Genomic DNA, 25,300 nt, shown 5'->3' with positions numbered 1-25,300 from the left:
TTTCCCACTGGGAAGAGCTCATCCATCGTCTGCATCCGCCGGGGGACAGTCACTGCACAGGAGCCAGCTCGCCACACAGGTCAGGAGGCCCTGGGGATCGAACCCTGGACCCTCCATGTGGTAGACAGATGCTCTATCAGCTGAGCCACGTCTGCTTCCCAACCAATGGCCTTTATATAATAAGTGTTGTGCATTCATCACAAAATTTTAGAACAATTTCATTACTCCAAAAAGAAAACTCCATACCCCACTAACAGTCACCTCTCAATACCTCTACATTTCCAGCCCTACATAACCACTAATCTAATTCCATCTTTGAAAATTGATTTATATTTACATTTTATATAAGTGGAATCAAACAATATGTAGTACTTTCTGTCTGGTTTCTTTCACTTAGCAGTTATTTTTTTTCTTCTGCCTGATAGTAACATCTTGTAACAACATACATTTGTTGTTTCAAAGAAAATGCCTTATATATGCAAATCACCCATATTCGTATTTCACATGAGGCTTCAATATGCTATACGGTCCCACGTTAAATTTTCTAGCTTTCCTCCTAGTAACATACATAACTTTAGACTTTCCCTTTCAACCACTGTAATACCCATACAGTAGCACTGCTCATTACAAAAGCTGTGATGTGCTTTCACCTTTTCTACTCATTTCCAAAGATTAACAGCCTTTTCTCTAATGCTTCACAGGTTGATCCTCAGCTTTCCATACTCTAAACTCCTTCTATTTTCTGGTTACCCATATTCTAGTTATTACCTTTCTGAGTTTACACAATGTATTTAGTTCATAATAGGGCAACCATTCAGTATTTGTCCTTTTGCGTCTGGCTTGCTTCACTTAACTTCACGTCCTCCAGGTTCATCCCTGTTGTCATATACTTCACGACTTCATTTCTTCTTTCCACTGCATAATATTCCATCGTGTGAACACACCACAGTTTGTTTATCCATTCATCTATTGATGGACACCTGGGTTGTTTCCATCTTTTGCCCCTGGTGAATAACGCCGCTGTGAACACTGGTGACCAGATGTCTGTTCGTGTCACGCTCTCGGTTCTTCTGGGTATATACCCAGTAGTGGTACTGCAGGGTCACGTGCAAGTCTCTACTCAACTCCTTTAGGAACTGCCAACCAGTCCTCCACAGTGGCTCTGCCAAGAAATGAATGGATCTTAAATTGTGCAACAAGAACCGAATCCCTGAAATTTTATCATATTGCACATTTGAGTCTTTGTTTCACTCCACCTCCATTTATCTGTGACCTACATCTACCAAAAACTTGGAAGTTAGACTCCAAAGGACAGCTAAGAACCTCTCACACCCCTGTAAGGGAAACTCTTGTTTCTTGTTTTTTATACTTAGGCAACCACTTTTCCCTATACTTTGATATCATCTTCACAAATGAACAAAACATAAACTAGACTGTGACACCAATACTGATTTGCTTGTGCTTAAGATAGAGGGGCAGGGAGGGGGGATTTGAGAAGGGAAATGGCTCGACTCTATTTGGTTGGAAAAGCTGGGAATGGTTGATTGGGCCAACACTATAGCGCTGAAAAATAAGCTCTTTTGCCCCAAAGAGACAAGCTCGTGCTCCTCCTACACAAATGACCATCTAAGGGAGCAGCCGAGAAGGAGGTCAGGCATCATCACAGGGCCAGGGAAGCACAGGGCTCTGGCTCCCATGGGAGAAATGGAAACCCTGAGAAACTGTCATTTATCTCATAAAGGAATTTGCTCATAAATTATCTCATAAAGGTAAGATAGAGTGGGGAAAAAAAGTGGCTCAATGCTGAAATGTAGGAAATTCAATATTGTCACTCAAGTCATTCCAAGCACAGACCCACAGGGCTGGGAGGAGTTGCAAAGGCCAGCCAGCCCCGCCTTTACCGAGGAGGAGCAGGGCCCGAGGGAGGCAGGAGACTTAGCCCAGGGCTCGCAGAGGAGACCAGTATGAGGACCCACCTTTCCCCAGCCGTGCGGGGGAGCGGCCGCTGTCCCCCAAGTACTCCTGACCCAAGTCTATGGGGGGGGAGCAGGCAGTGTGGAAAGGCAGCAGCACACTGAAACACATCACACCCGTGCACACTCACACACACACACCATGAGCATACAGACATCAGCTCATGCCTATTCAAAAGAAGGACAGGAAGTGGAAAAGAAAGTAAGAGCGGAGAGCCTTATCTGGTGCAGTTCAAAATTTTGGAGATAATAGCTTTGTTGCTCTTTGCTAGTCATTCAAATTCACCCAACAGAAATGTCCTGGGTGCTTTCCATGTTTCCTAAGGACTAAGGATTCAAACATGGAAAGACAATTCCTCACTTGAGCACACAGTGAAGGGAGGAGAGGAGTAGGTAGAGGGCAAGCAGGTTTGGTGCCACATGCCAATATTACAGGTAATTGGATAGTTGATGTTTAGAAAGCAAAGATTTAAAAATCATTGTACTGAACAGGATCTTCAATTTTCCAGTTTCTAAAACACTTATGAATGTTATATTTCTGTGCCATCTCCCAATGAATCTAACATTAAGAAACTCAAGTCAGTTGAACAAGGAATATAATTAGTTCTCTGCATAATTAGATAACATAAATATGTACGAGAGAGCTTTTCACTAGTTCAGCTGAAGTATTAGCTTATGCTTCTGAATACTGATGGGGCTACGGAAAGGAATGAGTCAGAGTTGTTAGCTATTAAGATCAAGTGGCTATCAATTTACTCTTAGATACAAGTTGACAAGTGAACTATATTGTTTTATGTGATTTTTTAAATATGGCACAGAAACTAAGAACTTCTCATGCAGAAAATACAAGCTTCAAACAACTGACAATTCCATTCTTAATGTACAGATTTTTCTAAGTTTGCTAAATTTGAAAAAACTTTAAAAAAGAAAAACCCAAACATCTACAATGTAGTCTCACAAAAATTATTTCTAAATGTGTGACAGCTCTATTTACAGGAATTCATCATTCATTACTTCAGATATCATTGTTTATACATCATATCAAGTTTGAGAAAAACATTTTTCCCTTTTTAAAAAGAGTTAACAATTAACATTAGTCATGAAAAATAAACAGCTGGTTAGATATCTTTTTATAGCAGTGCTAACTGTAGATTTACTTGTGAAGTCATATTTTTTCGCTGAATCTTTCTTTCATATACAGTAATCTATTTTGGGCTGGAATAAAAATGTTAGCATGGATGCTACTAAGCTACCATGGCATGTTCTAGACTTTGATTCCAAGAATTTCTAGACTTTATTAAAGATAGCAGAAATCCTAATATAGTAATAACTAGGTATAAGAGGCAGACAGGCAGTTTATTACTTTGAAAAATTACTCAATAAGTTTTCTGGAAAAGATCACTTAATACTGTATAGAAGTCTACTTTTAAAGTTTTAAATTTGAGGGTGTCAGAGGGACTTAGCTATATTCGTGTGAATTAAACGTATCCTAGTAGGTACAAAAGAATCACACAAATATATCTTCCTAAAGGTTAGTTCAAAAGCTGTTTAAAAATGTATCTCTTTCCAATGCTTATTCAGTGAGTGAGCATTAGGTTGAACAATGCAAATACTCAAAGGGTTAGAAAAATTATACTTTATTTTCCATTAAGAACTATCATCAATGGAAAGTATAGCAAATAAAAGGAGAGGGGGTGACTTTGTCAAAATTGAGAACTGTGCAGGTGATATGGTTAATTCTCAACCATGGCTGAGGGTGATATGGGATGTATAACTAAAGTCCTGGTAGTTGTCCAATCTTATTAGTTGTTAATTGTATGCAATCTCAGTTATTACTATAAGTCTTGTTGTAGGAAATAAACGCTTATGGAAGATTGCCTGAAGGATGAGATATGCTGAATTTTACCTGTAGAATACAGGGCCATCAGAAAGTTTTCTCTCTAGATTATATTCAGAGCAAGATTAATGGGTGGGCCAGAAGATCCAATATATAGGTGCTAAAACATTAATGGAAATTTGTAATGCATTAGAGAAAAAAATGCATTTACTGATATTCTTCTTAAGAATGGGATGAGGCATGAGACCCCAAATGGACACACTCCAGTGACAACAGTTGCTAAATAGTCTCCTAAGGAGGCAAGCCCAGTTAGGGCAATTTTATTCTGCTCAAGGGAGCAAGTGTGGGTGCAAGAGCCTTTCTCCTTCTCACTTCCTGTGCAGTCCAAAAGGGAGCAAAGAATTAATAACCCGCCCAGCCATTCACATGCCCTTGGGCCACCTCTTGGAGTGATAGATAACTAGTCCTTGCAGAATTGCCTTTTCTTAACGTTTTAGTGTCATAAGTCACACTACAAGAAACAGTTGCATGAAGCACAATATTCTACTGTAAGGATGAAGTGAAGAGCAAAGGATCCTTTTCATAAGGTCCACAGGTCTTTTGCAAAAAAAACGGCTTCATTTCTATCTTAAGGACATTATATGACTTGCAACCGAGCTTATTTTCCTCTTTGCTTTGGATGCTAGGAAGCTTAAGAGCCAGACTCACAATCCAGTTCTTGAAATTTTATGGGCAGAGAGTATGCATTCTTCTCCTCTTACCTCTAATTTTTATTTTCTTACTCAGTTTTTCTCTTTTACTGTACTCCTTCAACTTTTTACTTCAATCTTCTATATTATAAATATTTTTGAAAGTTAGCATGATTTCTTTGTAGCACAAGTTGAAGCTCCCATTTTTGGCAATGCATGCCTTCCTCTTTTTTGATTTATTCCCTTGATTTGTAGAACACTCCTCCCCCCCCCCTTCCATAGCTTCCTGGGAAAGAGCAAATGAGAAGTAATTTTTCTGAGATCTTGCTTGTTTGAAATTGTCTTTATTCTAGCCTCATGCTTGATAGTTTGGTTGGGCATAGAAGTCCTTTTCTATATTCATTAGGCAAGAAATTGTCAACTTTTGTTTCATTATTTATGTTCATAGTTCAGCTGCTCTAATACCATGGTGCTGGTCCAATTACTTAACAATTTTAGAAAATCAGAGCAGTCAACTTTGAATCACAGTTTTCTGAACCTTATTACTATATAATACAAATAAATTAACACTATGAAAATAAGCTTTAGCATTATTTATTTTTCTAAAACATTCAGACCCTAATTTTCTTTTATGCTGTTTGCATAACTTCCTCACCCTTTTCCCTTTTATAGTGTAGTTAGCATATGATGAAGTGGCTTATACTCTAGTTTGTAGGACAATATTGCTAACTTTTTATGATGCTTCCCCCTTTGGTTTATTCATTCATTCAATAAACCTCTCTCCCTTTCTCAATTTTCCCATCCTGTTTCTTCCCCTTGCCACTGTTTCTTCCTTCTTTCCTCTCTCGGAAAATCCAGTATGAAAACCTGTACTTACCCAAAAGACAAATCAGGAGCATAATTATTGCCTTTGAGCCTACATGCCAAAAGACTAGTCCCTCCTCCACTGTGGATAGCTATGGTATCCTATTTAAAAGTAACTTCCCATGGCAGACTTGGCCCAGTGGTTAGGGCATCTGCCTACCACATGGGAGGTCCGGGGTTCAAACCCTGGGCCTCCTTGACCCGTGTGGAGCTGACCCATGCCCAGTGCTGATATGCACAAGGAGTGCCCTGCCACGCAGGGTTGTCCCCCACATAGGGGAGCCCCACGTGCAAGGAGTGCGCCCCATAAGGGGAGCCGCCCAGCATGAAAGAAAGTGCAGCGTGCCCAGGAATGGCCCGGTACACACAGAGAGGTGACACAGCAAGATGATGCAACAAAATGAAACACAGACGCAGCAAATAGACACAGAGAACAGACACAGCAAGATGACGCAACAAAACGAAACACAGACGCAGCAAATAGACACAGAGAACAGACAATTGGGGTAGGGGGCAGGAAGGGGAGAGAAATAAATAAATAAATAAATCTTTAAAATAAAATAAAATAAAAATTAAAAGTAACTTCTGACAATGTTAAGGGTAAAAAATAGGGAAAACTCCGAAGAGTAGTTAATCAGCTAAACAGCATTTCAAAGGGTGGTGAGAACAGGGTGTAGTAAGAGACATTTAATTATCCTCTCAAAACCTAGAGTACCTCCCTGTCATTAGGGTTTTTTCCCCCTCCCTTTTCCTCTCCCTTTACCTCATGTAAATGCCACTTTCTCTACTTCTTTCTCTTTCTGCTTTGTCTTCTTTCTCTCTTCCTTACTATTATGGTCACAACACAGACTTGAAATATTCTGTATTTTCGTATTTGCAACATTTTCTTTAGCCTTTACTTTTAGCTTTCTAATATGGGTGTATGGAACCATTTATGTCTCTCTTTTTTAAAGGGCTATTTACTGCCACGTGGTCCTCACTTTAAGTTTTCCCGTGGAACAGCAGGCGTGGAGGAACAGCAGACGCGGATGGAAAGTTCCTGCGGCCCAGCTCCTCATGCAGCTCCTCGCGTGTCACTTAGTCTGGCTGGTGTGGGAGGAGCTGAGCCCCGCGGCAGCGAGGGAGAAGCGCCGGGGCGGCTGGGGCGGGAGGGCTGCGCTCCCCAGCCTGGAGGAGCTCTTGTGCGAGCCCGAGGGGGCGCCGCGTGGAGGAGCCGGGGTGGGGGGCCTGGGCGCTGCCCGCCGCGGCCCAGCAGGGGAGCTGCGCGATGCACGCCGCGCTTCCCTCGCCCCATCCTCTGCTCTCCTGCTAGAGCCTCCGGTGGGCGAGCTCAACCAGAAACCGGGGGGAAGTGAGCCCGGGGCTGCGTCCTCAGAGCTCAGCCTCCCGGGCCCAGCCGGGACGAGAGGGGAGGAGGTTCCCAGAGCAGCCAGCAGGGGGCGCTAGGGAAAAGCCCTGGAGTCAGGGAGCGGCTGTGCCACCTGCAGGGCCAGCGCCGCCCGCTCCCAGACAGGCTTGTCTGCGCGCTGGGAAGGGGCAGCCAGCGTGGGAGGGTGGACCGACCCTCATCGTCCATCTTCCGGGTCTCCCGTATCCAATCTAGCCTACTAATTCCAAATTCATTGTCTGAAACATGGCTTTCAGCACTCCTCTTCAATCACAAAAACATTTCTGACTTCCCATACCTAAAATTCAGCCTAGTGGGATATTAAACGTCTTTTAGAATCTGATCCCAAGTCTCTCCCAAACATTACTTACTTAATTAAAATTACATTTACGGGGAGAGGATGTGACTCAAGGGTTGAGCTCCTGGTTCCCACACAGGTGGTCTCAGGACAGGTCCCTGGTCACTCCTTAAAAAAAAACAAAACTAAACAAAACCGGAATGGATGTGGCTCAGGCAGTCGGGCACCTGCCTTCAACATGGGAGGTCCTGGGTTTCGGCTTCCGGTGCATCCTAAAGAAGACAAACTATGAGCAAGCATTGAGCAAAAACAATGAGCAGACAATGAGAAAAAACAACAAGCAGACAATGAGCAAGAAATAAGCAAACAATGAGCAGAGAGTGAGCAAAAACAACTGAACAAGCAGGGAACAGATGTGCTCAAGTAGTTGGGTGCCCCCTCCCACATGGGAGGTCCTGGGTTCAGTTCTTGGTGCCTTCTAAAGAAGAAACAAACAGACAATGAGCAGAAGAAACAAACAGACAACAAGCTATGAGCAAACAGACAAGGGAGCCATCTGGGGTTGGGGTGGGAACAAAAAACAAAACAAAAACAAACAACAAGCAAGCAAACTAAAAAACCAACTCAGGGGAGCCTATGTGGCTCATAGTTGAGTACCAGCTTCCCACATATGAGGTAGGGGATTCAATCCCCCACCCAGTACCTCAAAAAGACAAAAACAACAACAAAAAAATTCTTATGAACTATGGCATTTTCCTATGCATCGGAGATATGGCAGTGTATGACACAAAGACTGTGCCCTCATGGTGCTTATATACTAGTGGAAGAATACAAAAAAAAAAACACCAAACATGTAATGTCAGGTAGTAACACATGTATGGAGGAAAAGAAAGCAGGTAAAGACATGAGAATGATGGGAAGTGCTGTTTAATGTAGACAGGGCAGGCTTCTCTGAGAATATATTTAAGCTAAGTCTTGGATAATATGCAAGTGCCAACCATACCATTTCTGTGGGAAGATCATTCTAGGCAGAGGAAATGCAGGACAAAGTCCCTGAGATGCAAAGAAGACTTATGTGTTCTAGGAGCAATGAGGATAGTTTAGTTAGAACACAGTAACTGAAGAGGAAAGTCATAAGGGATTAAGTCAGAGGAAGAGGCTGGAACATACAGGACTTTGTGGAGCAGGGTAAGGACTTTGGGTTTTATCTTGAACATGATGGGAAACCACCAGAGAGTTTTGAACAAGAAGTGACATGATTTACGTACTTTTAAAAAATCTCTCGAGATGCTGCATGAAGAACTAACAGTAGCAAGGCAAGCCTGGAAGAAGGTTATGTAGAAATCTAGACCTGAGAGGATGGTGTCTTTGTGACTAGGATGGAAGCAGTGGAGATGGTGAGAAAAGGCAGGATTCTGGGTATATCTTGCAGGTAAAGAAGGCTGGCTGGATGCACTGTGGAGTGTGAGGCAGAGGAGCTGAGGACGACTGACTCCTGGAGTTTCAGTCTGAGCAGCTAGTGACTGTTGGTGTCAGTTACTAAGGTTGAGTAGACTGGGGGATGGCAGGTTTGGGGAAAAGGGTCAAGAGTTTTTTTTTTGACATTGTAGGGGATTGAATCATGTATCCAACAAAAGACTTACTTAAGTCTTCACATTTTTGTGTCTATGACCATTTAAAAATAGGCCCTTTGAAGATCTTATTAGTTAGGGTGTGGACTTCTTTGTGAATAGGACCTGCAGTGATGAGGCCAAATTGAATGAATCCCTATGACTCGAGTCCTTACAAGGTAGAGGATACCCAGACAGTCAGAGAAGCCAGGAGTAGGAGAAGCCAGAGAGAGATCACCATGTGCAGAGGGTGGCCAGAAAGCTCCCACCAGGCTACACAGACTTCAGAGAAAGTATGGTCTTAACCACATTTTGATTTTGGACTTCTAGCATCCAAATTCGTGAGCCAATAAATTCTTGCTGTCTAAGCCAATCAGTGTTTGGTATTTGTCACAGCAGCCCTGGAAAACTAAGAGTATTTGGTACCGAGAAGTAGGGTGCAGCTATTACAAATATATAAAAATGTGGAAGTGGTTTTGGAATTGGGGAATGGCAGAGCCTGGAGGAATTTTGAGGCACCTGATAGAAAAAAGTTAGGTTGCTGTGAATAGAGCTGTAGAGGAAGTTTTAAAAAATCATTTTAGAGCATGCAGATATATTACCATGGATAGAACCTTGGTAGAAATCCGGATGTCAGCAGTGCTTCTGGTGGGGCCTTAGGAGGTGGTCAATGTGTTATTGGAAACTGGAGGAAAGGCAATCCTTGTTATAAAGCAGCAGAGAACTTGGATGAATTATGTCCTAGTGTTGGACTGAAAATGGAACTTGTAAGCAATGAATTTGCATATTTAGCTGAGGAGATTTCCAAGTAAAGTGTAGGAGGTAGAATGAGAGAGGAAAGGGATAAACTGAAGATTGAACTGTTCAGCACAAGGAACTCAGCAAGTGATGATTTGGAAAATTCTAGCCTATCCAGATAGTGTGCCCTGAGACAAGGACCAGAAGTGGTTCTAATAGGTTCCCCCAGAGTTTCTGGCAGGTGTGTCCCCAGAGAACAGAGCTCGTGTAACGGTTTGGTGGAACAGCCTTTAACTAAGACAGGTGGATGACTCATGGACCCAGTCACCCATCTCAGAGGAAGTAGAGTTGGAAATGCAGTTTTCCAGGAATGGTATGTGGAAGATGCTTTTGTCTGACGGCTTGGACCCACTTAAACTGCACAGGAAACTGAGAGTTTTGGAGAATTTTGTATGAGCAGTACGCTGCTGAAAGGGACAGAGATGGGATGAATTGAAAGAAGAATGACTTTAAGGGCAGAATTGTGGAGACAGGTCCAGGCAGAAGAGATTTCCTCAGGTAAGGCACTCTGTCCTCACATACCTTATCACAGTTCATACAACAATTCTATTAGGTAGGTACTATTATCATCCCTATTTTAGTTGGGAAAAGTGAGGCAAGGAGTAGGGGTTGGGGATGGAATTATATGCCTCACAAATGACATGTTCAAGTCTTAATCCATGTTCCTTTGGGTCTGAGCCCATTTGTAAATACGACCCTTTAAGATACTGTTATTAGTTAAGGTGTGTCTTATTCGTGCATAGGATCTTCAAAGATCCTATTTAGAGGAAGCCAAATTGAATCAGCTTGGCCTTAATCCATATGACTGGCATCCTTATAAGGCAGAGGAAACTTGGACACAGAGAAGCCAGATAGAAATCACCAAGGGACAGATGGTTGCCAGGAAGCTATCCCAAGAATGTGAAAGTCTTTGGAGAAAACATGGCCTTGCCAACACCTTGATTTTGGACTTCTAGCCTCCAAAGTCATGAGTCAGTCAATTCCTGTTGCTTAATCCAATTAATGTGGGGTATTTGTCAGACCAGTCCTGGAAAACTAAGACAGCCATGTTAACTGTGAGATGCTTATTAGCTATCTAAGTGGGAATGCCAAGTTGGCAGAGTCTGGATTCACAGAAAAAAAGACTAGCGATGTGAATTTCAGAATTGTCAATGTGAATCATGTGAGTAGAATAAATAACCTAAGAAACAAAGACAGAGGAGAGGTCAGAAGAATCAGTCTTGGGCACATCAACATTTAGAGACCAGGACAGTATTAGCAAAGAGAATGACTAAGGAGCGTAACGTGGTAAGGGGAAAACCAAGACAGTATGGTGTCCAGGATGCCTGGTGAAGAAAATGTCTCAAAAAGGAGGGAGTAATCAACAGTGTCAAATGCTGTCGAGACATTCAAAATGATGAAGACTAAGAATAGTTTTCTCAATTTGGCAACGCGGAAGTTATTAGTGACCTTATCAAGTGCAATTTCAGTGGAGAGATGGGGACAGAAGCCCATTTGGAGAGGTTTCAGGAGGTAAAAGAGGCAAGGATGAGAAGACAAGGAGCATCCTTTGACACTCCTCCTGAGAATTGTTCCTATAAAGGGATGCTGAGAAACAGGAGGGTAGCTGGGGAGGACCTGAAATCTAGGGAGAGTTTTGCTTTAACTAAGGTGGTCGATGATTGTTTTTGTTTCCTAGGCTGCTTTCTTAGTCAGGATTCTCTAAGGAAACAGAATTGACAGGAGATACCTGTAAATAGTTTGAGATTTTATAAAATTGTCTCATGAGACCATGAGGATGCACAAGTCCCAATTCTGTAGGGCAGGCTGCAAGCCAGGGACTCTGCTAAGGTCCTCGATGAGCTCCCCAGGAGATGCTGGCTGTCTCAAGTCGTGATGGGAATTCTCTCCCTGACTGCTGAAATCATTTCTGCTTTTAAGGCTCCAACTGATTGGATGAGACAGCATTCGTTGTGGAAGGCAATCTCCTCAGTTGATTGTAGATGTAATCAGCCATAGATGCCATCAACTCACTGATGATTAAAGTCTATGATAAACCCTTGTATTACAATTAGCCCAGGGTTTCCTTGACCAGACAACTGGGCACCATTACCTGGTCAAGTTGACATATTAACCTGATCATCACAGTCCACCCCTTGTCAACTTGGCAGCCATACACATCGTCTTAAACCATACTTAGAGATACTTAATTTATAATAAAAACAATAACAGATACTTACACACACACACATATATACATTAATATTTCTGCCTAATGTTACTCAACTGTCCTGCATACAATTGTAAGTGCACTAAATCCCTGTAGAATAGGGTACAAGTCCTTGGTAATATTCACTCTTAAATGTGATATCCTTTAATACTAAGATGTGAAACTAATACAACTTATGTCATATGATAAGGGGGAAAGATAGGGAATAAAATAAATATATTCATTTTATGTATATTTAAAAACATTCATAATAAGATAAGGATGACATTTTTTAAAAAGTAGAAACTGATTCATTTCCTGGAACCTTATTTCCACTTCCTGTTGGAGCCTGTGAAGATCAGCTTCTGCCCCCTCGGGCTGTTCCTACCCACTGGGGGCCTGAGCAGTGGGGGCTGCAGGCCAGGCTTCAGGCACAGGGGGAGCAGCCAGGCTGCAGCGGGGAATGCGGAGCAGGCACGGAGGGCACCTGCTCACCCTCAGACCAGTCTGTGGCCTTGGGCTGAGGGGCAGGGACTTCAGGAGCAGGTGTGGTCCATTTACCTGGAAGCTCCTCAGCCTTTTCAGCACGGCCTGCTCTTTCTTTTCAATCTCTTCAGGATCTCTGTTGATGTAGAGATCAGACATCATCACCCGTGGGTGCTCATGGGAGATGGGGCCACGCATGCACAGAACTTGCCGGGCCAGCATCCACCACCTCACACTCTCGGGTAAGTGCCTTTGGTGTTGCGTGTGGTGATGGCATCCAACTAGGGCAGAGGAGAATCTACGTCACACTGAGCAATGGTGGGCCGGTGAGCATAGGACACCTCCGTGAGAGGCTGGTGGTCAGCCTGGCATTGGTCACCACCAGAAGACGTGGCTCCTGGAAGGCTGCCTGAATCTGGCTGGTGAAGGTTCCAGAAGTGAAGCGCCCAGCAATGGGGGTAGCTCCAGTGGTGGCAGCAACCTTCAGCACGGCCCGCTGGGCAGTATTCCTGGAAGATATGACACTGGCACCAGCAGGGTTTTCAATGGCAGCAATGACATGAACCACCAGCTGAAGCTTCTCCCAGGCTGTGTTCAGATTTATGATGCAGATGCCATCACTTTTCCTTTTGAGATATACTCTTCCATTTGGAAGTCAGGGTTGGTGCCCCCTAAGTTGGTTCTGCCCCAAGGAATTTGAGGACATCCTCTTCCATCATCTGTAGGACATCAAGGAATCCGGACTTTGTTTAAGTTTCCCTTTGAGTTAAGGCAAAGGGGCAATAGCCATATAGACCCCTCTCTGGGTAGTGCAGAAAGGCAAGGGTGAAATATTTATGGCCATTACTGTCCTTGATTCTGTAACTGGTAATGTGGTTGAAGTTTGTATTTATCAGTACCTTCTTCCACTACTCATTCCAAGTTCCCTCTACCCTCAGCAAGCACTTCAGCTGGCCGTGGTTCTTTGCCTGGTGGGGTGACCTAACCCTTCATTCCTGAAGATTCTGGGACTTTTTCAGTCCTGCCTGGATTGGGTTGTTGCAGTTTTCCATTGACTTTAATCACAGGGCATGGTAGTATTAAGAGATGTCCTAGGGGGTCTCCTGTATTCCAGGCAAATTCTTCTTTGTCTCCATTGTGTCATTGCAGTCTAATTTCCCCTGGATAGGATCAATCACCCCAGGCAGTACAGTAATTCCCTTCTTTGCCTGTTGGTTCAGAGGCATGAGGAGCCCATAGTGGCCAGGTGGTAGTCTTAACTTCCATTTCAATGGAATCGTATTTCCTGGTGGAAGCATTCCTTCTTTTGGAACTAAGACCTGTAGACCAGCTGAGCTGAAGTTTGCAGGGATAGGAAGCAAAAATTTTCCTAGTTATATTAGTCAGCCAAAGGGATGCTGATGCAAAGTACCAGAAATTTGTTGGCTTTTATAAAGCGTATTTATTTGGGGTAAAAGCCTAGAGTTGGCCCTTAAGAATCCAACTCAAAGACACTTTCTCACCAAGGTCTTTTGCCACATGTTGAAGCAAGATGGCGAGTGATCTCTGCCTGGTCTTTCCTTCCTTTTTCCTCTGAAGGATCCATGGGCCCAGCTTCTTCTGATCCAAGCTGTAGGCTGGCATAGGAGTCATCTCTCAGGGCTTCCTGTATCAGTCTAGCATAGGGCTCATTTCCTTCCCAGCCTTACCAGCTTCTCCGGTGCTCTGGACTTTTTAGCTACAAACTCTCAGGTGAATGGCTCATCTCTCCCCAGGCTTTAGCTGTTTGAGCCTTCTCTCCTCTGGTATCTATGAAGCTCTCTCTCTTCCTGTTGTGTCTTCTTGAGTGAATGTCTGTTTCTGTCAGCCCACCAAGGGGGCAGGGACTAACCTGAGTCATGCCTTACTGACGTGGTTGAATCAAAGCCCTAAGGTGATTTAATCAAGTAAACTTAAAACCTTTGAATTTAATATAATCAAAGGGTATCACACCCAGAGGAACAGACCAGTTTACAAACATAATCCTTCTCTTTTGGGGGGTTCATCAATAATGGCAAACTGCCACACTAGTTAATCACTACAGGTAATAGTGAATGGCACTACTCCCGTTCCCTATTACCATTCACTATTACCCATTCACCCCTTGATTCCTGGACCCATGAATCCTGGCTATGGAAGAAAGAGCATCATAGAATGGACACTGGTTTAGAGCATACACAGCCTCCTGGAGAACATTGCCCAGCACTGCAAGGTACTGCAGCCCAGCTGGTATAGTAATCGAGTCTTCAAAAGGCTGTTCCACTGTTCTATCAATCCAGCTGCTTCAGGATGATGGGGAACATGGTAAGACCCGTGAATTCCATGAGTATGTGCCCATTCCCGCACATCCTTTGCTGTGCAGTGGGTTCATTGTTCAGAAGCAATGCTGGGTGGAATGCCATGGCTGTAGATAAGACATTTGGTGAGTCCACAGATGGTAATTTTGGAAGAAACATTGCATGAAGGGAAGGCAAACCCATATCCAGAGCATGAATCTATTCCAGTAGAACAAATCACTGCCTAGTCCATGAAGCAAATGGTCCAATGAAATCAACCTGCCACCAGGTAGCAGGCCGATCACCTTGAGGAATGGTGCCATATCAGGGGCTGAATGTGGGTCTCTGCTGCTGGCTGACTGGGAACTCAGCAGCGGCTGTAGCCAGGTGGACCTTGGTGAGGGTAAGTCCATGTTGCTGAGTTCATGCATAATCTCCATCCCTACCACCATGGCCACTTTGCACATGAGCCCATTGGGCAATGACAGGAGTGGCTGGTGAAAGAGGCTGAGTACTAGCCACACAGCTGGTCATCTTATCCCTTGATTATTAAAATCTTCCTCTGCTGAAGTCACCCTCTGATGAGTATTCATGTGGGACACATATCTTCATATTTTTGCCCACTCAGAAAGGTCTATCCACATACCTCTTCCCCAGTCCTCTTTGTCACCAGTTTTCCAATCCTGTTCCTTCCAAGCCCCTGACCATCCAGCCAAACCATTGGCAAAAGCCCATGAATCCACGTACAAATGCACCTCAGGCCATTTCCTTCCTAGCAAAATGAATGACCCAGTGCACTGCCCTAAGTTCTGCCCACTGGGAGGATTTCCTCTCACCACTGTTCTTCAGGGATGTTCCAGAAAGGGGCTGCTGTGTTGCTTTTATCCACTTCTAGGTGATACCTGCATATTGTGCAGAACCATCTGGACACCAGGCCCAAGTTTTCTCTTTTTCAGTCAATTGATTTTAAGGAACTCAGATACTGTCCCCGTCTCCTTCCCGCCCAGTATTGGCAGCCAGCGCTGCCCCTCCTTCTCCTTCTCCGTCTTCCGCCTAGCCGTTATCTAGACAGCCCACACTTTCCCCTTCCCCTCCCTTGCTCCTAACCCCTTAGCCAGCTTACTGTCCAGTAACCGCCTACTGTCCAGTAACCGCCTACTGTCCAGTAACCGCCTACTGTCCAGTAACCGTCTACGCAAGCAACAGCACCCGCCGGCACCAATCAAGTCCCTTTACATATCCCTAGACCCTATAAAACCATGTCCCCTTCTACAATAAAGCAGACTTGTGCCCAGACCTCGTCTCCGTGGTGTTTTTGCTTGCACCGCACGTCCCCCGTGCCTGAGCGGAGAGAGCGAGGGCCCAATGGCTTCGTGCCAACCCCCTCCTCTCCTTTGACCGTGGGGCAGCCCCCGTCCGGAGAGCTTGCCCGGCCATCCGCGTCGACCCTCCCGGAGGCCCGCAGCTGCCCACATTTGGCTCCCAACGTGGGTTGGGCCCACTCTGACGCCTACCCCCCACCCTTCGCTCAAGGTAGGGACTCTTCGGCGTCTCCCATTCAAACCAAAATGGGTACCTCACTCTCCTCCCGTCAGGTCCTGCAGGTTCAGGCCCTGGCTGCCCTCATGGAAACTAACCAGGTTAGAGTTTCCGTCCGCCAGCTTCAGCGCTACTGGGACTTACTTCTCCCATTCAATCCCTGGCTCATCACCTTCCCGCTCTGGAATCCTCAGACTTATGCCTGGCTAATCGAACGAGTAGCCTCAGCCATGGAACATGAGGGCCGGGTCTTTCCCCCCGGCCTCCTCCCCGCTCTTGTAGCCATTCGCACTTGTTTGCAAGGCGTGCCTGCTCCCGAGGCCAAGGCCTTCCCGTGCGATACCGTGGATGAGTCAGGGGAAGGGCGCGGCCGCCAAGACGGCGCTCCCGGTAACGACTCCGATGCCGAATCGCTCTCGGCTCAGTTGGAGGCCGCGCTTGAGTTTGACCCCCCTTGCGCCGCTGATTCTGACTCCAACCAGGATGGCGCACTTCCGCCTTCTTCCTCACGAAACAAAGAAAAGCCCACCCAAGAGGGTGCGCTCCCTCCTTCTTCCTCCCAAAAGAGGAAGAAGCCGCACTCCCTGCCCCTTCCTGCTTCTTCATGGAAGGACTATCCGCCTTTGTACCCTCCCCTTCCTGCTTCAGCGCCATCTTGCCCCTACCCGGAACCGGCATCATCTTGCCCTTACCCGGGACCGGAAGCGCTTCATCCGCCATCTTCTGATGACGACCTGGATGATGCGTACGAGCGCCTGCCGTCTTATGTGCCGCCGAATAGACACCCCCTCCCGCGCTCTAATAATCTTCTCTTCGAGCCCCCCACTGCTCCAATCGCTGATATGTATCCGCTAAATCCCAATCATTCTCGAGCAAACCCCCAAATATGGGTTCCCTTCTCCCCAAAAGACGTGCAAACCCTCTGCAGTGCTATCCGAGAGGGTGGTCTCGCCAGCCCCCATGCTCAAGACCTCCTTGAACGTATGACCTTTGCCCGCTGTCTCCCCTACGACTGGATATCCCTCGCGAGAGGCATACTTCCCTCGGGGCAGTTTATTGACTGGCGCGCACATTTCGCTGCCGAGAACGAAAAACAAATCGCCGAGAACGCCCGCGACGGCACCCGATATCCTGCCAACGCGTTCCTCGGACTGGGGCGCTACGCCATGCCACAGAGCTACATCGCCCTCCCTCAAGGCTTCTACATCCAGCTAAGGCAGTGTGTCCTCCGTGCCTTCCGCAACTGCGCCGCCTCCGTGCCCAAGCCACTCACCAGACTTTTCCAGAAACCAGAGGAACTGTTCTCCGACTTCATGGCGCGTGTCCAGGCTGCAGCCGAGCGCAAGGTCGTCGGCACGCAGGCCCAGACCTCCTTCATCAAGGACATTGTTCAGGAGGGTGCAAACCCAACTTGCAAGGCGATCATCAGGCCCCTGAGAGACAAGTCCCTCCAAGACTGGGTCCTCGCCTGCTCCGGAGTCAACGCCCAGGCCTCCGCCGTGGCCCAGGCTGTCCTCGCTGCCGTCTCAGCCTCCAACGAATGCTTCCACTGTGGCGAACTCGACCACTTCGCTCGAGACTGCCCCAACAAGCCACGGCCGCCGCCGGACGTGCTCAACATAGGCCATCCACCACGGCCTCCTTCCACTCCGTGCCCGCGGTGCAGAAAAGGATACCACTGGGCCCGCGACTGCTGCGTCCCTAACTCCAGCCGCAAGCCTTTAAATGGCCATGGGGGCAGGCCTCAGCCCCACAACAAAGAGGCCGCAACGACTCAGCGCCCCCGCCCATGAAAGTACTCTGGTCTATTCCCATCGCACCCTCCACCAGGCCTCTTCTCTCTATCCAAGTCTCCGGCCGCTGGCTCACAGGGCTACTCGACATAGGAGCAGAAATTTCCTGCATCCCACTCGACCAGGCCGGGCACCTCCCTCTGACCGATGGCCCCCTAGTCGTGGGAGCCACCGGCCAAGCGCCCTTCCAGCAAGTTGCCCAGGACATCGTCTGGAGAGACGCAGAAGGTCGACAGGGAACCTTCCGCCCCCTCGTTCTGAAGGAAATCTCGCAAGTTCTTTGGGGCCATGATATCCTGCATCAGTTGGGAGCTGTTCTCACTGCCACGCCACTGCAGCTGCCCCCCCAATAGTTTCGGCCATTGCTTGCGTTCAACCTCCAGCACCCGTTCCTCTGCAATGGGATACAGAGGAGCCCATTTAGGTGGAGCAATGGCCTTTCCCAATCGCTAAACTGGACATTCTTAAGGGGCTTGTTGATGAGCAGCTTCACGCGGGCCACATCGAGCCCTCCACCAGCCCATACAACTCGCCAATTTTCTTCATTCAAAAGAAGAACGGGAAGTCCCGTCTACTTCAAGACTTAAGAGAAATCAACAAACACATCAAGCCTATGGGATCGCCGCAGCCCGGCCTCCCCCACCCTACCGCGGTGCCCCGGCATTGGTTTGTTGCAGTGATAGATATTAAAGACTGCTTTTTCTCCATCCCATTGCACCCGGACGACCGACCGAAATTCGCCTTCACGGTTCCTCAGACCAACCATCGGGAACGGCACTGTGATACCACTGGCGCGTTCTGCCTCAGGGCATGCGAAACAGCCCTGCCATTTGCCAGATGTATGTACGCGAAGCCATCCAGCTACTCGTGAAGTACGCTAACATCATCCACTATATGGACGACTTGCTCGTGGCCCATCCCTCAGAGTCAGGCCTGCACGCAGTCCTGGAGCAACTGCTGCGCCACATTCGAGACCTAGATCTCAAAGTCAATACACAGAAGCTAACGGTTCATCCACCCTACCAGTTCCTAGGGTTCTCCATCACTTCCACCGTTGCGCCCCAAACGCCACACATCAGAATTCCTGACATGCTTACGCTCCTCGAATTACAACAACTCTGTGGACAGATCAATTGGTTGCGCCCAGCGCTGCCGCTTACCACAGAGCAACTCCAGCCCCTGTACCGGCTACTCTGCTCCAATGCTCCGCCATCATCCGCACCCGGAAAGAGGATTCGCCTCACCAACGAGGCCAAAAATGCCCTAGCCCGGGTAAATAGAGCCATCGAACAGTGCCAACTCCAGTGACATGAGCCTGGGAAACCGTTGTTAGGCCTAGTCTTACCCACTCGGGGAACACCTACTGGCCTTCTTTGGCAAGACGGACCGCTCCTCTGGGTCCATATGGCAAAGAGCAAGCTCCGAAAGATTGGACCTCAAACCACCCTACTCATTCAGCTCGCCACCGCCCTAGTCACACAAGCCACCCATCATTATGGGTGCCCACCTGACACCATTGTGTGGCCCTTCACCACCGGGCAAGTCACCACCCTGCTACGCAGCTCCGTTGATATGCAAACTCTTATGGAGCTTTATCATGGCAACTTCGATAACCACTTTCCACAGCATCGGTTACTGCAGGGCCTTCCCCTGCTAGAAATCGCCGCCCCCGGCCATTTCCCTTTTCCGTCCAGCAAGCCTCTTCCAGACACCACCATCATCTTCACAGATGCCTCCAAGACTAAGTTTGCCGCCGTTGTCTTCGCACCCGGCGAGCACCAGCCACGTTCACACGTGCGCCTCCATCAATCCTCTGTGCAAGTGGCCGAACTGTGTGCTGTCATCTTAGCACTCCAAACCCATCCCCACTGTCCACTGAACATCTTTACAGACAGCCTCTACTGCCTACAAGTCTGCCAAGTCATCGCCTTTTCTGCGTTTTTTCCACCCGACAACTCAGCGAGTGAAAGCATTAACGTCGCTCTCCTAGACCTTCAAGAGCTCATAGAGAACCGCCGACAGCCTTGGTTCATCGCTCACATCCGCAGCCATTCCGGCCTTCCCGGGCCCCTGGCCCACGGCAACCACCTTGCTGATCAGGCGGTTCACCTGCCTCCAGCCGAGACCACCGTCGCAGTAGGAGACCTCATCAATCAGGCCAAGCTGCTGCATGCCAGATTTCACTTCTCAGCAGCTGGCCTCCACAAACTCTTTCCAGACCTCCCAATCCATACCTGCAAACACCTTGTGCGGTCATGCCAAACGTGCACTCCATTGCTGCCCTTGGGGCCGCTCCAACCGCAGGGAGTTAACCCTCATGGGCTCTGCCCCAATTCCAGATGGCAACTGGACGTCACTCACGTCCCCCAGTTTGGCCGATGGAAATACCTCCACGTGGCCATCGACACCTTCTCTCATCTCTGCTACGCAACTGCGCTCACCAAAGAAACGGCCAAGCACGCCATCCAAGCGCTCAGAGAATCTATTCTTTTCATGGGCGTTCCATGGGACATCAAGACAGACAACGGACCTGCCTACCGGAGCGCCTCCTTTGCCGAATTCCTCAAACTCTACGACATCACCCATCACTTCGGCATTCCCTACAATCCACAGGGACAAGGCCTAGTAGAGCGTGCTCACCAGTCTCTCAAAACCCTCATTCTCAAGACATCTGCCGACCAGCCGCGTTGCACCCCTCGCGACGTCATCACAGAGGCCCTAATCCGACACAACCTGATGACCTTCAATGCCCAAGGCTTTTCACCAGTCCACATGCACTGGGGGCCTACCTTCCGGCCCACCCCTGCACCGCTTGTCCTCTGGCGTGACCCACAGACCACCCAATGGCATGGACCTGCCCCTCTCTTAGCCTGCGTTTTCCCTGAATCAGAGCCGCAGCCCATCTGGGTCCCAGGACGTCTCATCAAGCCCCACACCGCCGAGGCTTCCGCTAACGCTGACACCAATGATCCTCCTAACGAGTTGCCTACCTAACTTGTCTCCTTCCCATCGCTGTTTCCTTTGTAGTTTTCTCTCTCTCTTTTGTCTCCACAGATGATTCGCCGCAACGCGGGTAGTTCCGTTCTTCCCATTGCTCTCATCGTCATGCTTCCCTTCATCTCCCCGGCCGTTGTCAACTCGGCCCATCAACTCTCCAATTGGACCCTCCAGTGCTGGCAAGAGGAAGCCTTCCTCATCATCAGAAAACTACTGCCCACGCCTGAATCCCCACCCCTCGCCGTTGGCCCCAATAAAGTCCTCAATCCCCCCTCCTCCCCCCTTCCAGCGGCACCCCCCCCTCGTCCATCACTCCCCAGCTATGGCCCCCCCTACCAAGTATTCCAGTCCCCTTCTCGCGTTAATCTATGCATCCTACTTATCTCTAAATACTTCTCAACCCAACCTCACCAAGAACTGTTGGCTCTGCCTCTCCCCCTCCCTTCCTATCTATGAGCCTGTCGCCGTTAACTTCACGTTCAACGAATCCACTTCAGTATACCCAGCTGAGTGCAACTGGAACACTTCCTCCATCCCCCTAACCCTTCAATCTGTTTCCTCCACAGGACGCTGTGTTCATTCTCGTCAAGGTTCCCACCCCTCCCTTAGTGCTTGCTCTAGCTACTCCTCTCCCAGCGCTTCTGCCAAGTTCTTAATCCCCCTTAACACCTCCCAATGGCTTTGCACCTCCACCGGGCTAACCCCCTGCCTCAATGTCGCCACCCTCAATGATACCCATGAGACCTGCCTGCTCATCCTTCTCACTCCTCGAGTCGTTTACCATTCTGACCACGAATTTTTCCGCCACGTGCTGAGCAGACAAACCTCCCTCCACTTACAAAGGAGAGAGCCTGTCACCACAGTCCTGACAGTCGCTACCCTTCTAGGTCTTGCAGGGGCAGGCACAGGGATCGCGCCCTCGCCACACAGTCCTCTGCCCTCTCCTCTCTCAGACAGGCCATCGACGAAGATATCACCTACCTTCAAAATGCTGTAAAACATCTAAAAAGTTCTCTCAATTCTCTCTCTGAGGTAGTCCTCCAGAACCGCCGCGGCCTCGACCTCCTCCTCCTTAAGGAAGGGGGTCTCTGTGCCGCCCTTGGAGAGGAGTGCTGTGTATACGCCAACTCCACCAGCTTAGTCGAGGACAACCTGAGAAAGGTCCAGGAGGGATTGGATAAGCGCCGCAAAGAGCGAGAAAATGCGAACTATTTTTCCAGTGTTCTCCATACCCTCCTCCCATACCTCCTTCCATTTTTAGGCCCACTCATCATCATCATCTTAGCCCTCACTGTAGGACCCTGGGCCGTCAAAAAAAATAGTCTGCCTCGCCAAAGACCAAGCCAACACAGTATTCAGCTCCTTTGTGCAGGTTCATTATCAACGCCTCGCCACTAAAGAGCCACCACCAAGCCACCTGCCGCGCTCCTCCCGCCCCTGCCGCAAACACCGAACCACACGCCTGTAACCTCCTGTCTCCCTTTCCTCACTCATCTCCCTCCTTCTCCCCCAATCGGGCGAGGGGTTCAGGAACATCATGACCCCGTTTTGCTGGCAGAGCTCGGCGCGCGCCAGGCGCCAGCGTGCGCCGACCCCAGCAGCAGGCACATGCGTCCTGGCCAGACGCTGTGTCCTCTGCAGCTGAGAGCAGCTGGGAGGGCCCTCTGCTTCTTGCCGCCAGCCGGTCCTCGTGGTCTCCCTCCTCCCCTCGTCTTACCCCAGTACCCTGTCCCATACTGCCCCTGCTGCCACCAGTTCACCTCCCCCGAAGCACATACTTTTAAACAAAAGGGAGCAATTGTCCTCATCTCCTTCCCACCCAGTATTGGCAGCCGGCGCTGCCCCTCCTTCTCTCCTTCTCTGTCTTCCGCCTAGCTGTTATCTAGACAGCCCACACTCTCCCCTTCCCCTCCCTTGCTCCTAACCCCTTAGCCGCCTACTGTCCAGTAGCCGCCTACTGTCCAGTAACCGCCTACTGTCCAGTAACCGCCTACTGTCCAGTAACCATCTACGCAAGCAACAGCACCCACCAGCACCAATCAAGTCCCTTTACGTATCCCTAGACCCTATAAAACCATGTCCCCTTCTACAATAAAGCAGACTTGTGCCCAGACCTCGTCTCTGTGGTGTTTTTGCTTGCACCGTGCGTCCCCCATGCCTGAGCAGAGAGAGCGAGGGCCCAACGGCTTCGTGCCAACCCCCCTCCTCTCCTTTGACCGTGGGGCAGCCCCCGTCCGGAGAGCTCGCCCGGCCATCCGCGTCGACCCTCCCGGAGGCCCGCTGCTGCCCACAAGATACTTGATGAGGGTGGACTGGAGAGGACTGCTGCTGGCAAGCGCTTGGAAGGGGTGGGCCCCCACAGAACCCTGAGGAGAAGACATCAGTCTAGAGATGATGCTCAGACTTTGAAATCTAGGGGAGTATGCCCTGCAGGTTTTCAGAACTGTTTGGGACCCATGAAGCCTGTTCTCCTGCCAGTTTCTCCTAATAGTAATGCAAATGTTTATCCTGTAACTGTCCCTCCTTTGTATATTAGAATCAGATAACCTGTTTTCTAAGTTTCACAGGTTTACAGCCAGAGTGGAACTTTGCCCCAAGACAAATTGTATGCCTCTAACTGATTTTTATGAGATTTTGTACTTAGCATTGCTACTGAAATGATTAAGGTGTTTGAAATATTGTGATATAATGAATGTATTTTGCACATGTAAAGAACATGCCTTTTGGGATCCAGAGGGTGGAGCATGGCTGTTTGAAGTTCTTTTATGAATCCCCAAGAGAAAAAGATTATGTTCTTGAATTAATCCATTCCTGTGGGTGTGAGACTCTTTTGATTGGACTCCGTCAGGGAGGTGTGACTCTGCCCTCTACTGGAGTTGATATAAATGGAGAAAGAGACACAGGGAAAGTGAGCGCTGCCATTTTTGACCCTGCAGTGAGCAAGGAGGACTCAAGGATTACTAGCAGTCAGAGTTTAAGCACAAAGCCCCCAAGAGCTGGGCCCATGGAGCAGCTCATGCTTTGCCCACAGCTGAGCTCTGGGAGATGGCAGATACTGGAGGGGAAGGCAGGGACTTTAGCAGGGATCGGTGGCCATCTTCACCGTGTGGCAGGACCCCAAATTACCAGTAGCTGACTTTGTTGAGGAAGCATCCCTGCTGATGCCTTGATTTAGACATTTTAGAGTCTCAGAACTGAAAGCCTTTACCCCTAATAAATTTCCTGTTATAAAAACCAATCCATTTCTGGTACTTTCCTTTGGCAGCCCTGTAGCAAACTAAGACAACTGCTTAAAGCAAATACCATGAAGTGAGTTGGCTTACACAATGGGAATTCATTCACTCATGGTGTTGCGGCCAGGAAAATGCCCAAATCAAGACAACATCAAGGCAATGCTTTCTTCTAGAAGACTGGTTGCTGGCAATCCTTGCCTCCTCTGGCACTTGGCAAGGCACATGGCAACATCTGCTGGTCTCTCCCTTCTCTTGCAGGTTTTGTTGATGTCAGCTTCTTGCTTCCATGGCTTTCTCTCTCAGGTCTGAATTCATTCTTTATAAAGGAGTCCAGTAATAGGGTCAAGACCCATCCTGAATGAGGTGGGCCAAACCTAAACAGAACTAGCCTCATAAAGGACCTACCTATCATGGATGCTCACCCCCAGGAATGAATTAACTCTAAGAACATGTTTTTCTGGTTTATAAACAGCTTCATACCACAATATTAGTGTCTGTGGCAGTGATAGAGAAAAAAATTACTAAAGCAGGAGAGGAGAAAAACACAGGAACAAAGACTTGGAATAAGCAAGAGTGGATGAGATTCAGTGAGGAAGTGAAAGGATTGTCTTAGAAGGAGCACAGAAGGTCTATTAGAAAATAAAGAAGGGGTATTAGATTTGCTGGTGGGAAGATTATGTCCTATTGTTTCTCCTTCGATTATTGGTTACATTTTGTTTTCATTTCTTTCTTTTAGAGCATTCTAAATCTCTCAGGTAAAAGAAATGAGGCAAACAGAACTTTTTGTTTTTTTGGCAAATGTACTTGGCTTGGATTGAGATTTGAGTTATAAGGAATTTTAAATTGGGCATTACATCTCCCTGCAAGCAAAATCCAGAGTCCTGAAAGACAGGTACAAAGTTCTGTAAACTCTAATAATTTACTACTACTTAATAATTTGCTACTGCTTCTTGAGTGTTTACTATGAGCAAGAAATGGTGGCCAATGCTTTCAACTCAAATTCCTCCTCACAGCAGTTCTAATGAGGCAGCATTCTGTGTGTTTTTATAGATAAGAAAACTGATGTTCAGAGAAATGAACTTACTAAATGACAAACGCCAGTTTTCAAATTTACATACAACACTGAAATCTAGGTTTTTGACCTTGTGTTAATAACACTCATTGTTTTCATGAGAAAACCCAAGTCATTCTCAGAGCACTCTCTGCTCAGCTTGAAACCATTCCAAAAAAAATTCATTCATTTCACAAATGTTTATGTTTCTTTGGTATGGAAGAGAGGGTGATACTCTAAGTAGATGAATGTGACATGGTCCT

General features: G+C 47.6%; 1 long non-coding RNA gene across 1 annotated transcript in view; it reads left to right on the top strand.

The window, feature by feature from the left end:
- Positions 1–22,858, top strand: part of LOC139439886 (uncharacterized) — a 28,391-nt gene extending 5,533 nt beyond the window's left edge. The window contains exons 2-3 of the long non-coding RNA XR_011649981.1: positions 12,262–12,372; positions 20,811–22,858. This is a non-coding gene — a long non-coding RNA (uncharacterized lncRNA). The remainder of the gene's footprint in view (positions 1–12,261; positions 12,373–20,810) is intronic.
- The last annotated feature ends 2,442 nt before the right edge of the window (positions 22,859–25,300 follow it).

Source organism: Dasypus novemcinctus, chromosome 10 (assembly GCF_030445035.2).
Source record: "Dasypus novemcinctus isolate mDasNov1 chromosome 10, mDasNov1.1.hap2, whole genome shotgun sequence".
Lineage (NCBI taxonomy): Eukaryota > Metazoa > Chordata > Mammalia > Cingulata > Dasypodidae > Dasypus > Dasypus novemcinctus.
This window is presented reverse-complemented; position numbering and strand designations above follow the sequence as displayed.